We start from the raw sequence: 13,514 nt of genomic DNA on the forward strand, positions 1-13,514 counted from the left end.
TATCTAGCCATCACTCCTATCCTTCATTTTGATGAGGATACATTCCAGGGTCGAATAGATGATCTCCCACAAAGGGATAAGCTGTCCTGATAGTTTCTTGTTATGTTTTTATCTCTGCAGGTCATGCTATTAGCCAAAGAAACTGCCTGCCTCAGTGCTGGACACCATGCCCTGGAATTAAATATTATGCTGTTTGGAGTTGCATCTGCCATGGAGGAAGCAGTCTTTAAGAGTCTATTGACTCCTTCAAGAAACCTGGCGCTGTCAGCTGGCAATTGCTGTATCACGTTTCTTGCCCACATGATAGCTGCCCTGTTAAGGATAGAAGTTATTGTTATCGCTCTTACCGTCATCGCCATTGCCTCATGCGCTCTGCAGAGTACTATTGTATCTCTAATGTTTCCCTCTCCATCCTCAGGGACTACACCTGGAGAATGGATGGCCACCACAGGGACATCAATGGAAATGACCTGAAGTACTTCTTTACCATATTGGTGAAGAATGCAAAGACTTTTTAATAAACAAAAGAAATTAATGTTAATGAAAGGTATTTATTTATTTATTTATTTATTTATTTATTTATTTATTTATTTATTTATTTATTTATTTATTTATTTATTTATTGGGGAAAATAGAAGGAGGGGGTCAATTTGGGGCAGCCTCTGCAGTAGGGAAAAGTTCTCTACATCCACAGCTGTCCTGCTCTTTTTAGTTTGGCTTGCCTGTGTATCAGGTTCCTCAGATTGTTTTAAATTGACTGCTGCCATGGCTATAGCTAATATGTATTTGTAATCATCCTGTTTAAGGAGCCTGCCAGATTGATCTGGAACAGATACCTCCTCAGTGATTTTACCATCTGGACCCATTATGCACGAGGGTTTTAGCGCACATTCAGGGTGGAATGGTGGCGATTAAAATCACTGATAACGCACAGAGTTGGCTGCAACCGGCCACAGATTCGGTGCACGCTGCTGAAAAAGCTGCATTAGCGCAACGCGGAAGAAAGTGCAGCTTCCCGGGCGACCAGGGCGCAACCAGAGGTGGCGCCGAGTGGACCGCGTGCATAATCGGGGAGGCCGGAGGGTTGGAGGCGCCATGACCACTCAAGCGGCTGCCGGAACCAACAGCGGCGCAGGCCGGGGGGAACCCAAGGAAACACGGACGGAAAGGCAGCCGGAGAGCTCACAGTGGAGGGGGCCGAGGGGGTTGCCGCGGCTAAGGATGGCAGAGAGGGCGGCCACCCACCTCCCACCCATTCCCACCACACACCCCATCCACAAACGAGAACGGAGGCGAGGTCTCTAAGAAAATGCAAAAACTTTATAAAACAGTGTGAACGAACAAAGCACAAATATAAAATACAATCAAAGCGTAACATAGGGAAAACAATAGAAAGGGGAAACCTATGGGGCAGAGGGACCGGGCCAGGAAAGAAGGGGAGAGGCGAACGGGGAGTAAACCAAGGGGAAGGGGAAACATGGGCCAAACAAATCCTTCCCAAAGTCCAGCCTTGTGGAGGCAGCATCTGCAGCGGCAGCTCACATGGGTGCTGAAGACGACGGCCCGGCATCCGCGCTGTCCTTCGAGGCATCCCCTGCAAGGGGGGAAGACGTCTGTGAGGGTGATGGCTGGAGCTGGGGTCCCTAGAGGGCCATGACGGCAATGATCCTCCAGGCCCCGGGGTGTCCACCTGGATGGCACGGAGGGCGGCGAAAAAAGTCTCCCGGAGCCGGGCAAACTTTTCCCGGCATTGCCGGGGTGTCCGGGAGTACCCGGCCACTTCTAGATACTCCGACACCCCCCTGAAGACGTCGAAGCAATTGACCAGCTGGCTGGTCATCAAGCGGCGTGCGTGGCCCATGGAGAGGCAGTTGAGCAGAAATAGCTCCACTGCCCGACACTGCCAGCGAGCCCCGTCATGCTGCTCTCGCCAGGTGCGCAGCATGGTCGCAAGTGACCAGCCGCACCCTGTTACCGCCCCTTCCTACCATGCCCCGTGGCGTCCGGGCCAGACTCTCGCGAGGGGCACCGGGACCGCCCCCCACATCCCCAGAGAAGACAGCAGCTCCCAGACGCCTCGCTTCCTCTTGGCTCCGCTTCGACGCCTCAACACCTGCCGCTCTGGGTTTTGCTGCCGCCGCGCCCCATCCCGTGCATAACCGGTTTGCTTCGCGTCTTCCCCCTCCGCGTTTTCCATGTGACCCAAATTTGCCGTTTCGACGGCCGTGCATAATGGGCCCTGAAAGAAAATCTAACTTAAGGATTTGTGCACTATCAGAGGAGTCATAATGCACATATGCACAGGATCCTCTCTTCCTGGCAACCTTGTGGGCCAATTATGGGAACACTCGTGGCCACAGCCAATATTATACTCTTGCCCATAAGAGCTAGTTGAGTAATGTGGGGAGTCTTCCCCTTCAGAAATGTGACCCTCATTCTGACAGAAATCCAATTTCTTGTCTCATGGTTTTACAAAAGATGATAACATTTCATCACTGATGGGTTTTTCCCCCCCTGACTCACGTGAACCCTTGGATGGTTGTCCACAGTGTCTTTTGGAGCCACAGCAGGATCTGGTGCTGCAGCTGCACCTTGCTCAGGAGCTCTGCTGGAATAATCCTCTGCTGTGCTCTTTTATTTTTTAGCCGCAAGGCTGGACCGGCTGTTTATAGAAAGCCGTGGAGGAAGAAGAGCTGCCCTCACCCAAGACGGATATTGTTTAGGCTAGCTTTTTTGTTTGGGCTTTCTTCGCCTTGGTTGGAGTGGCCCCTGGGGCGTCGCTCACTGTGCCCGTTGCCTCTTTCCAAGGCCCCGAAGAGAGCCTGAGAGGAAGTCTTCATTGTCTCAGTAGAACTCAATCAGGGACGAAAGGAGCTTAGCTGCAATGAATAAGGCTCTCAAAAAGGCCATCACAGCTCCTTTCCCGCCAAAAAGCCACAAGCAGGCCTTGCAGGCCTTCTCCTTTAGCTCTCACTAATCTCCCCAACAGGCAGTTGACTAGCAAACAATGAAACTGGAGGTCAGGGGAGAAGGGAGGGGTGGGACGAAGGAAAGAAGGCTAGAGAAGTTGAGAGAAAAGGCTTTAGAGAAATGATCTCTGTCTATGCTGTCTCCCTATCTGAGGCAGGGGAAAGAGTGGGGAATGAGACGCTGCACACAGGACAGGAAGTGAGGGAGGATGTTTTAATTAACCCCTACCTTCCTGAGAAGCCGAAGGGAAAACCCATCCTTGCAGATGTCCTCTGATCCAGGGGGAGAAAAGCATTAGTATGTGTGGGGTGCAATAGGTAGGGATGTGCTGTCGGTAATAGTTATAAAATTGCCATATAATGAATCAAACCATCTTTTCACTGCCAGTGCCTCTCCAAAGTTTTCTCAGTGCTTCTATTTGAGTTCCTTTAGCAAAAATGCTGGACCATAAATTTTACTCAACTTATATGGCCTGCACACAAAACATGTTTTACCTAGTAGGAATGTGCCTTCAGATAATTGGGGTGTAATTCTAGAATCCCAAATATAGCAGGAATTTTTTCTGGATACCAGAAATATGACATCCAAAAAATCTGAGATGTATTTGGGATTAATTTGGAATATGAGGAGCTCCATGAAATTGCCCCTCCCAAAACACACAAACACACATATTAAATCTGTGTTTCTGTGTCTCCAAAACTTATTTCCAATTTACCAGGCTGATATCTCGAACAGCTTGCTCTGTTAAATAAAAAGGAAAGGGATGAGTGGGTAGAAAGTGGATGGGGCCAGTCCAAACTTTAGGCCAATCAGGAGGCGTCAAGCGGCGAGGTGCCTGGAGCCCTTCCCAGCCCAAGAGGAAAGGGAACCCAACCCCTCCCCTGTTCTAGCACCCGTTTTATCAGTTACAACAGGCTTCATTTCTAGTAAGTAATATTCTTACCCTTTGTGCACTGGTGTTTTCCTCTGCTTTTACTAAGCATTTCCATCAGGTAAATCTTTTTGTTTCACATGTCACTTCAATTTTACTGCACATCTGCCTCAGGCTTTGTTTTTCCATTTCTGTTCAGGTCCTCCTGAAGGGTGGAATAGGCAGGAGGATGGTCACTTCAGTCAGTGGGACCACAGGACAATGTGAGGAGAGCTTTCCCTGACTATTGTTCCAACCATTTAAATTTAACAAAAAGTCTTTTCTTTAGACACAGCCCATTCCTTTTGTGGAAAAAAGAAAAGGAAAGAAAATGACAAGATGGAAATCTTAAGCAGGAAGAGAACCACTAAGGTCTACTAAAACATCTACTGAATCTCTCCTTAGAATTTCAAAAAACAAAACAAAAAATGACATCTAACACAAAACTTGAATAGTAAGGAGAGACCAATAACAGGGCATCAAAAAAAAAACCCTTCAGTGCTACTACACTATCCAATTTTTCTCATTTTCTCATTGGTATGAAGAAAACTTCATCCACAATTCCAAAATAAAATCTTAAAAAGAAAAAAAGTTGCAGAATGAAGGCACACCATTAGAAGTGAAACCCTACATAACTTACTGAAAATCAAAAGTAAGCTGTCCCTGCAGAAAAGCTCTCTGTTTCAAGCGTTCTTGATACTTTTTAAAAGTTCATTCTTTGCTCAGGCTGGTTTGAATCACAGAATCATAGAATCATAGAGTTGGATGGGGCCATACAGGCCATCTAGTCCAACCCCCTGCTCAACGCAGGATCAGCCCAAAGCATCCTAAAGCATCCAAAAAAATTGTGTATCCAACCTTTGCTTGAAGACTGCCAGTGAGGGGGAGCTCACCACCTCCTTAGGCAGCCTATTCCACTGCTGAACTACTCTGACTGTGAAAACTTTTTTCCTGATATATCGTAGTACTTGTAGTTTAAACCCATTACTGTGCGTACTTTCCTCTGCAGCCAACGGAAACAGCATCCTGCCCTACTCCAAATGACAACCTTTCAAATACTTAAAGAGGGCTATCATGTGCCATCTCAACCTCCTTTTCTCCAGGCTGAACATTCCCAAGTTTCTCAACCTATCTTCATAGGTTGACCAAGCCCTTCATAGACCAAGCCCTATGAAGATAGGTTGACGGACTTGGGAATGTTCAGCCTGGAGAAAAGGAGGTTGAGAGGGGACATGATAGACCTCTTTAAGTATTTGAAAGGTTGTCACTTGGAGGAGGGCAGGATGCTGTTTCTGTTGGCTGCACAGGAGAGGACACGCAGTAATGGGTTTAAACTTCAAGTACAACGATATAGGCTCGATATCAGGAAAACAATTTTCACAGTCAGAGTAGTTCAGCAGTGGAATAGGCTGCCTAAGGAGGTGGTGAACTCCCCATCACTGGCAGTCTTAAAGCAAAGGTTGGATACACATTTTTCTTGGATGCTTTAGGATGCTAAGGCTAATCCTGCGTTGAGCAGGGGGTTGGACTAGATGGCCTGTATGGCCCCTTCCAACTCTATGATTCTATGATTCTATGATTCATAGGGCTTGGTACCTTGGCCCCAGATCATCCTCGTTGCTCTCCTTTCAATTTTATCTAAGTCCTTCTTGAAGTGAGGCCTCCAGAACTGCACACAGTACTTACTCCAGGTGTGGTCTGACCAGCGCCGTATACAATGGGACTATGACATCTTGTGATTTTGATGTGATGCCCCTGTTGATACAGCCCAAAATGGCATTCGCCTTTTTTACCGCTGCATCTCACTGCCTGCTCATGTTTAGTTTATAATCCACAAGTACCCCAAGGTCTCGTTCACACACAGTGTTACCTAGAAGCATATCCCCCATCCAGTAGGCATGCTTTTCATTTTTCTGACCCAGATGCAGAACTTTACACTTATCTTTATTAAATTGCATCTTGTTCTCCTTTGCCCATTTTTCCATTGTGTTCAGATCTCGTTGAACTCTGTCTCTATCTTCTGGAGTATTTGCCAGTCCTCCCAATTTGGTGACATCTGCAAACTTGATGAGTAGTCCCTCCACCCCTTCATCCAGATCATTAATAAATAGGTTAAAAAGTACCGGACCGAGCGCCGAATCCTGAGGTACCCCGCTACTCACCTCCCTCCAGTCTTTGAGTGTGGTTCTCTAACCAATTCCCTATCCACCTAAATATCTGAAAATCCAGATTGCAGTCCTTCAATGTATCCATCAGAACATCATGGGGAACCTTATCTAAAGCTTTACTAAAATCCAAGTAAACGTCATCAACCAAATCTCCACGATCCAGCAAACCTGTTACTTGGTCAAAAAAGGAAACCATGTTGGTCTGTTGGAGACAAATCCATGCTGACTTCCTTGGATCACCAAATTGTCCTCCAGATGTTTGCAGATCGCTCCCTTTAATATCTGCTCCATTATCTTCTCCACAACAGAGGTCAGACTCATTGGTCTTTCATTTTTCTGACCCAGATGCAGAACTTTACACTTATCTTTATTAAATTGCATCTTGTTCTCATTTGCCCATTTTTCCATTGCGTTCAGATCACACTTGGAAAATATCCAAGCAGCAAGACCTTGTAATCATGGGCGACTTCAATTTCCCAGATGTGTGCTGGGAAACAAACTCTGCGAAGCATCATCAGTCATGCAAGTTTCTGACCTGCCTGGCTGACAATTTCATTTATCAAATGGTAGATGAACCCACAAGAGGTTCAACCATACTGGACTTAATACTGACCAACAAGAGTTGGTGGATGATGTAAAGGAGGTGGGGACCCTAGGGGGAAGTGACCATGTCCTCATAGAATTCCTTTTGAGATGGGGGGGGGGCAAGGAAGCTTGTAGCCAGATGTGGATGTTGGATTTTCATAGGGCAAACTTTAATAAACTCAGAGACATGATGAGTGTCATACCATGGACGAGAATGCTGGAAGGGAAGGGAGCATGTAAAGGGTGTGCCCTACTCAAACAAGAGCTATTGAATGCTCAATCCATGACTATCCCAGAAAGACGAAAACACTGCAGGAGCTCTTAGAGGCCTATTTGGATGAACAGAGAACTTCAAGAGGAACCATGAAAGAAAATGGAAATGTTCAGGAAATGGAGGGAAGGACAGACCGCTAAAGAAGAGTACCTACAGGCACTGTAGATCAATCATCAGAAAAGCCAAAGCAGAGAGTGAGCTAAGATTGGCCAGGGAAGCCCATTGTAACAAGAAAAGATTTTTCAGTTATGTAAGGAGCAAACTTAAAGTAGGCAATAGGCCCACTGCTGGGTGCAGATGGACAAACTCTAATGGAGGATGCAGAAAAAGCAGAAAGGCTCAGCGCCTATTTTACATCTGTTTTTTTCCTACAGGTCAAAGCGTTTAGGTACATCTAGAGATGGCAAGAGACGACTCTACACATGGACATCACCAGACGGTCAACATAGAAATCAGATTGACTATGTGCTCTGCAGCCAAAGATGGAGAAGTTCTATACAGTCAGTAAAAACAAGACCAGTAGCTAATTGTGGTTCAGATCATCAGTTTCTTGGTGAAAAATTTAGGCTTAAATTGAAGAAACTAGGGAAAAACACTAGACCACTCAGGTATGAACTAAATCATATCCCTGACGAATATACCGTAGAGGTGACAAATAGATTTAAGGAATTAGATCTGATAGACCGAGTGCCTGAAGAATTATGGACAAAGGTTCGCAACATTGTACAAGAGGTAGCAACTAAAAGCATCCCAAAGAAAAAGAAATGCAAGAAATCAAAATGGCTGTCTGAGGAAGCTTTATAAAGCTGAGGAGAGAAGGGAAGTGAAAGGCAAGGGAGAAAGAGAAAGATACACCCAACTGAACACTGAATTCCAGAGAATAGCTAGAAGAGATAAGAATGCCTTCTTAAATGAACAGTGCAAACAAATAGAAAAAAAACAATAGAATGGGGAGGACCAGAGATCTTTTCAGAAAAATTGGAGATATGAAGAGAACATTTCATGCAAAGATGGGTATAATAAAGGACCAAAATGGTAGGGGCCTCACAGAAGCAGAAGAGATTTTAAAAATGTGGCAAAATTAAACAGAGGACCTATACAAGATCGAGATTAACACCCCTGATAACGACAATGGGAGCCAGGCCTGGAGCCAGACATCCTGGAATGTGAAGTCAAATGGTCCTTAGGAAGTCTAAGCAACAATAAAACTAGTGTAGTGACAGCATTCCAGTTGAACTATTCAAAATCTTAAAAGACAATGCCGTAAAAGTGCTACACTCAATATGCCAGCAAATTTGGAAAACTCAACAATGGCCACAGGATTGGAAAAGGTCAGTTTACATTACAATCCCAAAGAAGGGCAATGCCAAAGAATGCTCAAACTACCACATCATTGCACTCATTTCTCCTGCTAGCAAAGTTATGCTCAAAATTTTACAAGCTAGACTCCAGCGATATGTGGACCGAGAACTTCCAGGAGTACAGGCAAGATTTCGAAGAGCAAGAGGAACTTGAGATCAAATTGCCAACATACACTGGATCATGGAGAAAGCTAGGGAGTTCCAGAAAAAACATCTACTTCTGCTTCATTGACTATGCTAAAGCCTTTGATTGTGTGGAGCACAACCAATTGTGGCAAGTTCTTAAAGTGATGGGAATACCAGAGGATCTTATCTGTCTCTTCAGAAACCTATATGCAGGTCAAGAAGCAACAGTGAGAACAGGGCATGGAATCACTGATTGGTTCAAAATTGAGAAAGGAGTTCGGCAAGGCTGTATACTGTCGCCTTGCCTATTTAACATGTATGCGGAGCACATCATGAGAAAGGGGGTTAGATGAGTCACAAATTGGGATCAAGATTGCAGGGAGAAATATCAACAACCTCAGATATGCAGATGATACCACTCTAATGGCAGAAAGCGAAGAGGAACTGAAGAGCCTGTTGATGCGGGCGAAAGAGGAGATTGCAAAACTTGACTTGAAACCCAACATCAAGAAAATGAAGATCATGGCATCCGGCCCTCTCAATTCCTGAAAAATAGATGGGGAGGAAATGACAGATTTTATTTTCCTGGGCTCCAAGATCACTGCAGATGGGGACTGCAGCAAAGAAATTAACAGATGCTTGGTCCTGGGGAGGAAAGCTATGGCAAATCTAGACAGCATCCTAAAAAGTAGAGACATAATCCTGCCAACAAAAGTGCATTTAGTCAAGGCTATGGTATTCCCAGTTGCAGTGTATGGCTGTGAAAGTTGGACTATAAGGAAGTTCAAGCACCAAAGAATTGAGGCTTTTGAACTCTGGTACTGGAGAAGACTCTTGTGAGTCCTTTGGACTATAAGGCAAAAAAAAACAGTCCTAGAAGAGATCCGCCCTGACTTCTCCTTAGAAAGCCAGATCCTGAAGATGAAACACAAATACTTTGGCCACCTCATGAGAAGGAAGGACTCCCTGGAAAAGAGCCTAATGCTGGGAGCGATTGAGGGCAAAAGAAGAAGGGGACGACAGAGAACGAGGTGGCTGGATGGAGTCAGTGAAGCAGTAGGTGCAAACTTAAATGGACTTCGGGGAATGGTAGAGGACAGGAAGGCCTGGAGGATCATTGTCCATGGGGTTGCGATGTGTCGGACACGACTTCACACCTAACAACAACAACAACAAAAGAAGGACTGCAATCTGGATTTTCAGATAGTTAGGTGGATAGGGAATTGGTTAGAGAACTAGAGGGAGATGAGTAGCGGGGTACCTCAGAGCTCGGTGCTGGGTTTGGTACTTTTCAACATATTTATTAATGATCTAGATGAAGGGGTGGAGGGAGTACTCATCAGGTTTGCAGATGACACCAAACTGGGAGAACTGGCAAATACTCCAGAAGATAGAGACAGAGTTCAACGAGATCATAGAATAGAATCAAAGAATCAGATCATCTTCGTCGCTCTCCTCTGTACCCTTTCAATTTTATCTATGTCCTTCTTGAAGTGAGGCCTCCAGAACTGCACACAGTACTCCAGGTGTGGTCTGACCAGTGCCGTATACAATGGGACTATGACATCTTGTGATTTTGATGTGATGCCTCTGTTGATACAGCCCAAAATGGCATTTGCCTTTTTTACCGCTGCATCACACTGCCTGCTCATGTTTAGTTTACAATACAAGACAATTCTGGGTCCTAGTCTCAGGAGCTTTTCATGAGAAATCTTCTTTAACAAACTTCATCCCCTCCCTTACTTGAATATGAATATTTCTTAAACCTATTCCATGAGGACAGAGTAAGCTCCTGTAGCCTCCCCAAGATCAACCTGCCAGATATCCCAGACTGGGCCCCAGTGATGCCTGATGAAGTCAGGGCTTGTATTGATCAACTAAAGCCTAGAAAAGCACCAGGACCTGATGTGATCCCTCCTGAGATGCTTAAAACCTTCCTAGACTGGTGGGCTCCTCTCTTGGCTGCTCTCTTTACTGTAATTAACAAAACAGGCTTAATGCCTGACTCATGGACAAATGCAATCCTTGTTCCAGTATTTAAAAAGGGTGACCGCTCACTCCCAACCAATTATAGACCCATCAGCCTTCTCTCTATTGTTGGGAAGCTATATGCCAAACTCCTATCAAACAAACTTACCTTGTGGTTATAAGGAAAAGATTCTAGGCCCTGAGCAGGTTGGATTCTGTCAAGGGAAATCCTCCCTTGATCATTGCACCATCCTTGCCCACCTTGTCAACAAATAGGTAAGAAAGAGGGTACAAAGCTCTTTGCAGCTTTTCTGGACCTTAAGGGGGCCTTTGATTCTATCCCTAGAGATCTTCTCTGGGATAAGCTGTTAAAGATGAATATATATAAAAGGCTCCTATATCTTATAAGGAAACTCTATTCTTCTACCTGTTGCCAAGTCAAACTCACCCCCCTTGGGAGTCTTAGTCTTAAAATACCAATCAACAAAGGGGTATAACAAGGATGCATTTTGGATCCCCTCCTATTTAACCTTTTTATCAATGACCTTGCTCCGTCCTTATCCCCCAATCCTGGCTACAGCCCAAAAATTGGTTCTCTTCACATCCCACTGCTTTTATACGCAGAAGATGCGGTAGTGCTGTCCCATTCACAAATTGGATTAAAACGCTTACTGGTTCAATTCCTGGAATTCTGTGAAGTAAACAAACTTGCTCTGAACTTTGAGAAGTCAAAAATTGTGGTTTTTGGAAAGCCTTGGAAGCCTCTTAAATGGAATGTAAGAGGTAACAACATTGAACAAGTTAAAAGCTTCAAATACCTGGGAATATTTTTTCACCATAATGCAAATTGGGCTACACAGAGGAAATATGCAATCACATCTGCAAAAACTAGTGCCCTGGCAATTACACGTTTCTTCTACACCAGTGGTAACCAGTACGTGCCAGCAGCCCTCAAAGTATTCAATGGGAAACTAGGTACCCAACTGTTCTATGGCATCCCTGTTTGGATCAATGCTTTTAACCAAGCAGTCGAAATTCTCCAATCTGTCTTCCTTTGTAAAATCCTTGGGACCCCGAACTGTGTCTCTTACGCAGTCCTATGTCTAGAAACCAGCCAAAGACTACTGGAAACCAGAGCATGGTTGTTAACAATCAAGTTCTGGCTTCGCATTCATTTTAGATCTGACCCAATAGTCTAGTTTCCCTCATGCTATCTGAACATGAGTCATCTACTTGGTTGGGACATATTGAGGGGAAAATTAAATCTATAGGGATATCTTTAGACTCCTTGTATCTGATATCTGAAAAGACTGCATTTAATTTAATTAAACGCAGACTGTTAGACATAGAACTGCAGGAACTTAGCAGTAAAGCTAGAAACGTTTGCTCGCCATTGAGCTTGGGGATCTCCCCAAGCTCTCAGCCCCTAGCTGCGTACTTCTACCATCTAATCATCTCACAACAGCATAGAGCATTCATGTTAGCTAGAACTAATGCTCTACCTTATGCTGTTCTATATGGGAGATTTCAACAGATCCCGTATTCAGCTAGGTTGTGCCGATGTGGACAATGCTGTATAGAATCAATTACACACGTTTTCTTCCATTGTCCATTTTATTCTTCAATCCGAGCCAAATTTCTTAACTCGCTGTGTAAAAGAGAACTGCATTCGGATGAACGAAAGACTCAGTTTCTTTTGACATCCCAGAACCCTGATATAATTGAACCAGTTGCAAAGTTTTTACATCTTGCCATGAGAAATTGTGAATGTATTATGTCTAAAGCATGATCTTTGCCTTTGTTCTCACTAGCAGTGGATCCTTTTGTACTTTCCCTTCTTATATTGTACTTTTATATGCTATTAAAGGCTTGTTGTTGTTGTTGTTGTTGTTGCCCATCTAATAGGCCAGCAAGAAATTTGGCCCCAGGATCTGTATACAATGGGCAAGTGAGAATGTCATGTGGGAGATCCTCCAGCATTAAAGCTCCACAAATACAGAAACATTGATCTTTTGGTGTTTTATGGTATCTCCCACTCCGTAAAGCTGTTGGCATTGTTTGAAAGCGCATGGAGGTAAAAGCTACTCTGAGACTATGAGTTGAAAGAGAAATAGGAAAATCTCAAATGATAATTTGAATAGTTTGTACCAAGGTGAACTTTTAGATTGCAGGATTAATGATCTATCAATCAAGGAATCTGAGATAAATACCCAGTCTCTGAGTTGGTTATTATCTCCTGAAGTGTTTAACAGGTCATCTGGGATGGAATAACGTGACAAAATGTTGTTTAAAAGTCTGGAGTGAGAAGGATCTTTGGCCAACAAAAGCTTAAAAGATTGTTCACTAAGTGAATTTGAACTTGATGTTCCATGCTTCCATTTCTTCCATACTTTTACAATGGCCAAATGTATGCGAGTGCGAGCCCTAATTGAGGGCAGACCAATTCTGCTCTCAAAAGAGCTGCTGATGTCCCCTTTGGAAGGACTAAGATACGCCTGAGAAAAAGATTTTGAATAGTTTCTAAGCTGGTAATAATACCTTCCAACCCCAGATTTCAGCAGCGTACAAGAGGTGAGAAATGACCTTGCTAGTAAATAGTTACAGGGCTGAGTTTATAAGATGTCCTCCCTTTGTGTAATAGAATCTCAGAATAGACCCATTTAACCTCAGTGCAGAGGACCTGATGGTTTCTAGGTGTGCATTCCAATTCAGGGTCTCTTTAAATGTGACTCCCAGATATTTCAAAGAGCTACATTGTACGATAGGATGCCTGTGTATACTCCAGGGTGATTTTTTTGGTCTTTTTCTAAATTCAATTTATTTTGTCTTCTCATAATTAATGTTGAGTAACTCCTCCTTGCAGTATGCACCTCGTTCTTGCAGCAGCCTTCTTAGTCCTATTTTAGTAAAAGAAATTAGGGCCATGTCATCAGCATACAATAAAATGGAGATTTTCTGTTGGCCAACAGATGGTGGGAAAAAATGGGGACCAGAATGAGTAGTATCTGTATAGCAACTTGTAATAGGTTTACAAAACAGACAACCTGGCACTTGTTAGAAGAACAGGATGAAATATCAAAACAGAATATTAACCAACTGGCTAGTAACTTCAAAATACCAGCGTTCAAAATTACAATAAATACATCACTCAA

The 13,514-nt window shown here is 44.1% G+C and overlaps 1 long non-coding RNA gene across 7 annotated transcripts in view; it reads right to left on the reverse strand.

The window, feature by feature from the left end:
* LOC143832269 (uncharacterized) overlaps positions 1–13,514 on the reverse strand; it is a 262,139-nt gene that overhangs the window by 65,207 nt on the left and 183,418 nt on the right. For 4 of the 7 annotated variants that reach the window (XR_013229174.1, XR_013229170.1, XR_013229169.1 and 1 more), the window contains one exon: positions 1,281–4,046. This is a non-coding gene — a long non-coding RNA (uncharacterized LOC143832269). Of the gene's footprint in view, positions 1–1,280; positions 4,047–13,514 lie in introns of those variants that run through there. The other 3 variants (XR_013229172.1, XR_013229173.1, XR_013229175.1) reach the window with 3 other exon arrangements.

Source organism: Paroedura picta, chromosome 3, assembly GCF_049243985.1.
Source record: "Paroedura picta isolate Pp20150507F chromosome 3, Ppicta_v3.0, whole genome shotgun sequence".
Taxonomy (NCBI): domain Eukaryota; kingdom Metazoa; phylum Chordata; class Lepidosauria; order Squamata; family Gekkonidae; genus Paroedura; species Paroedura picta.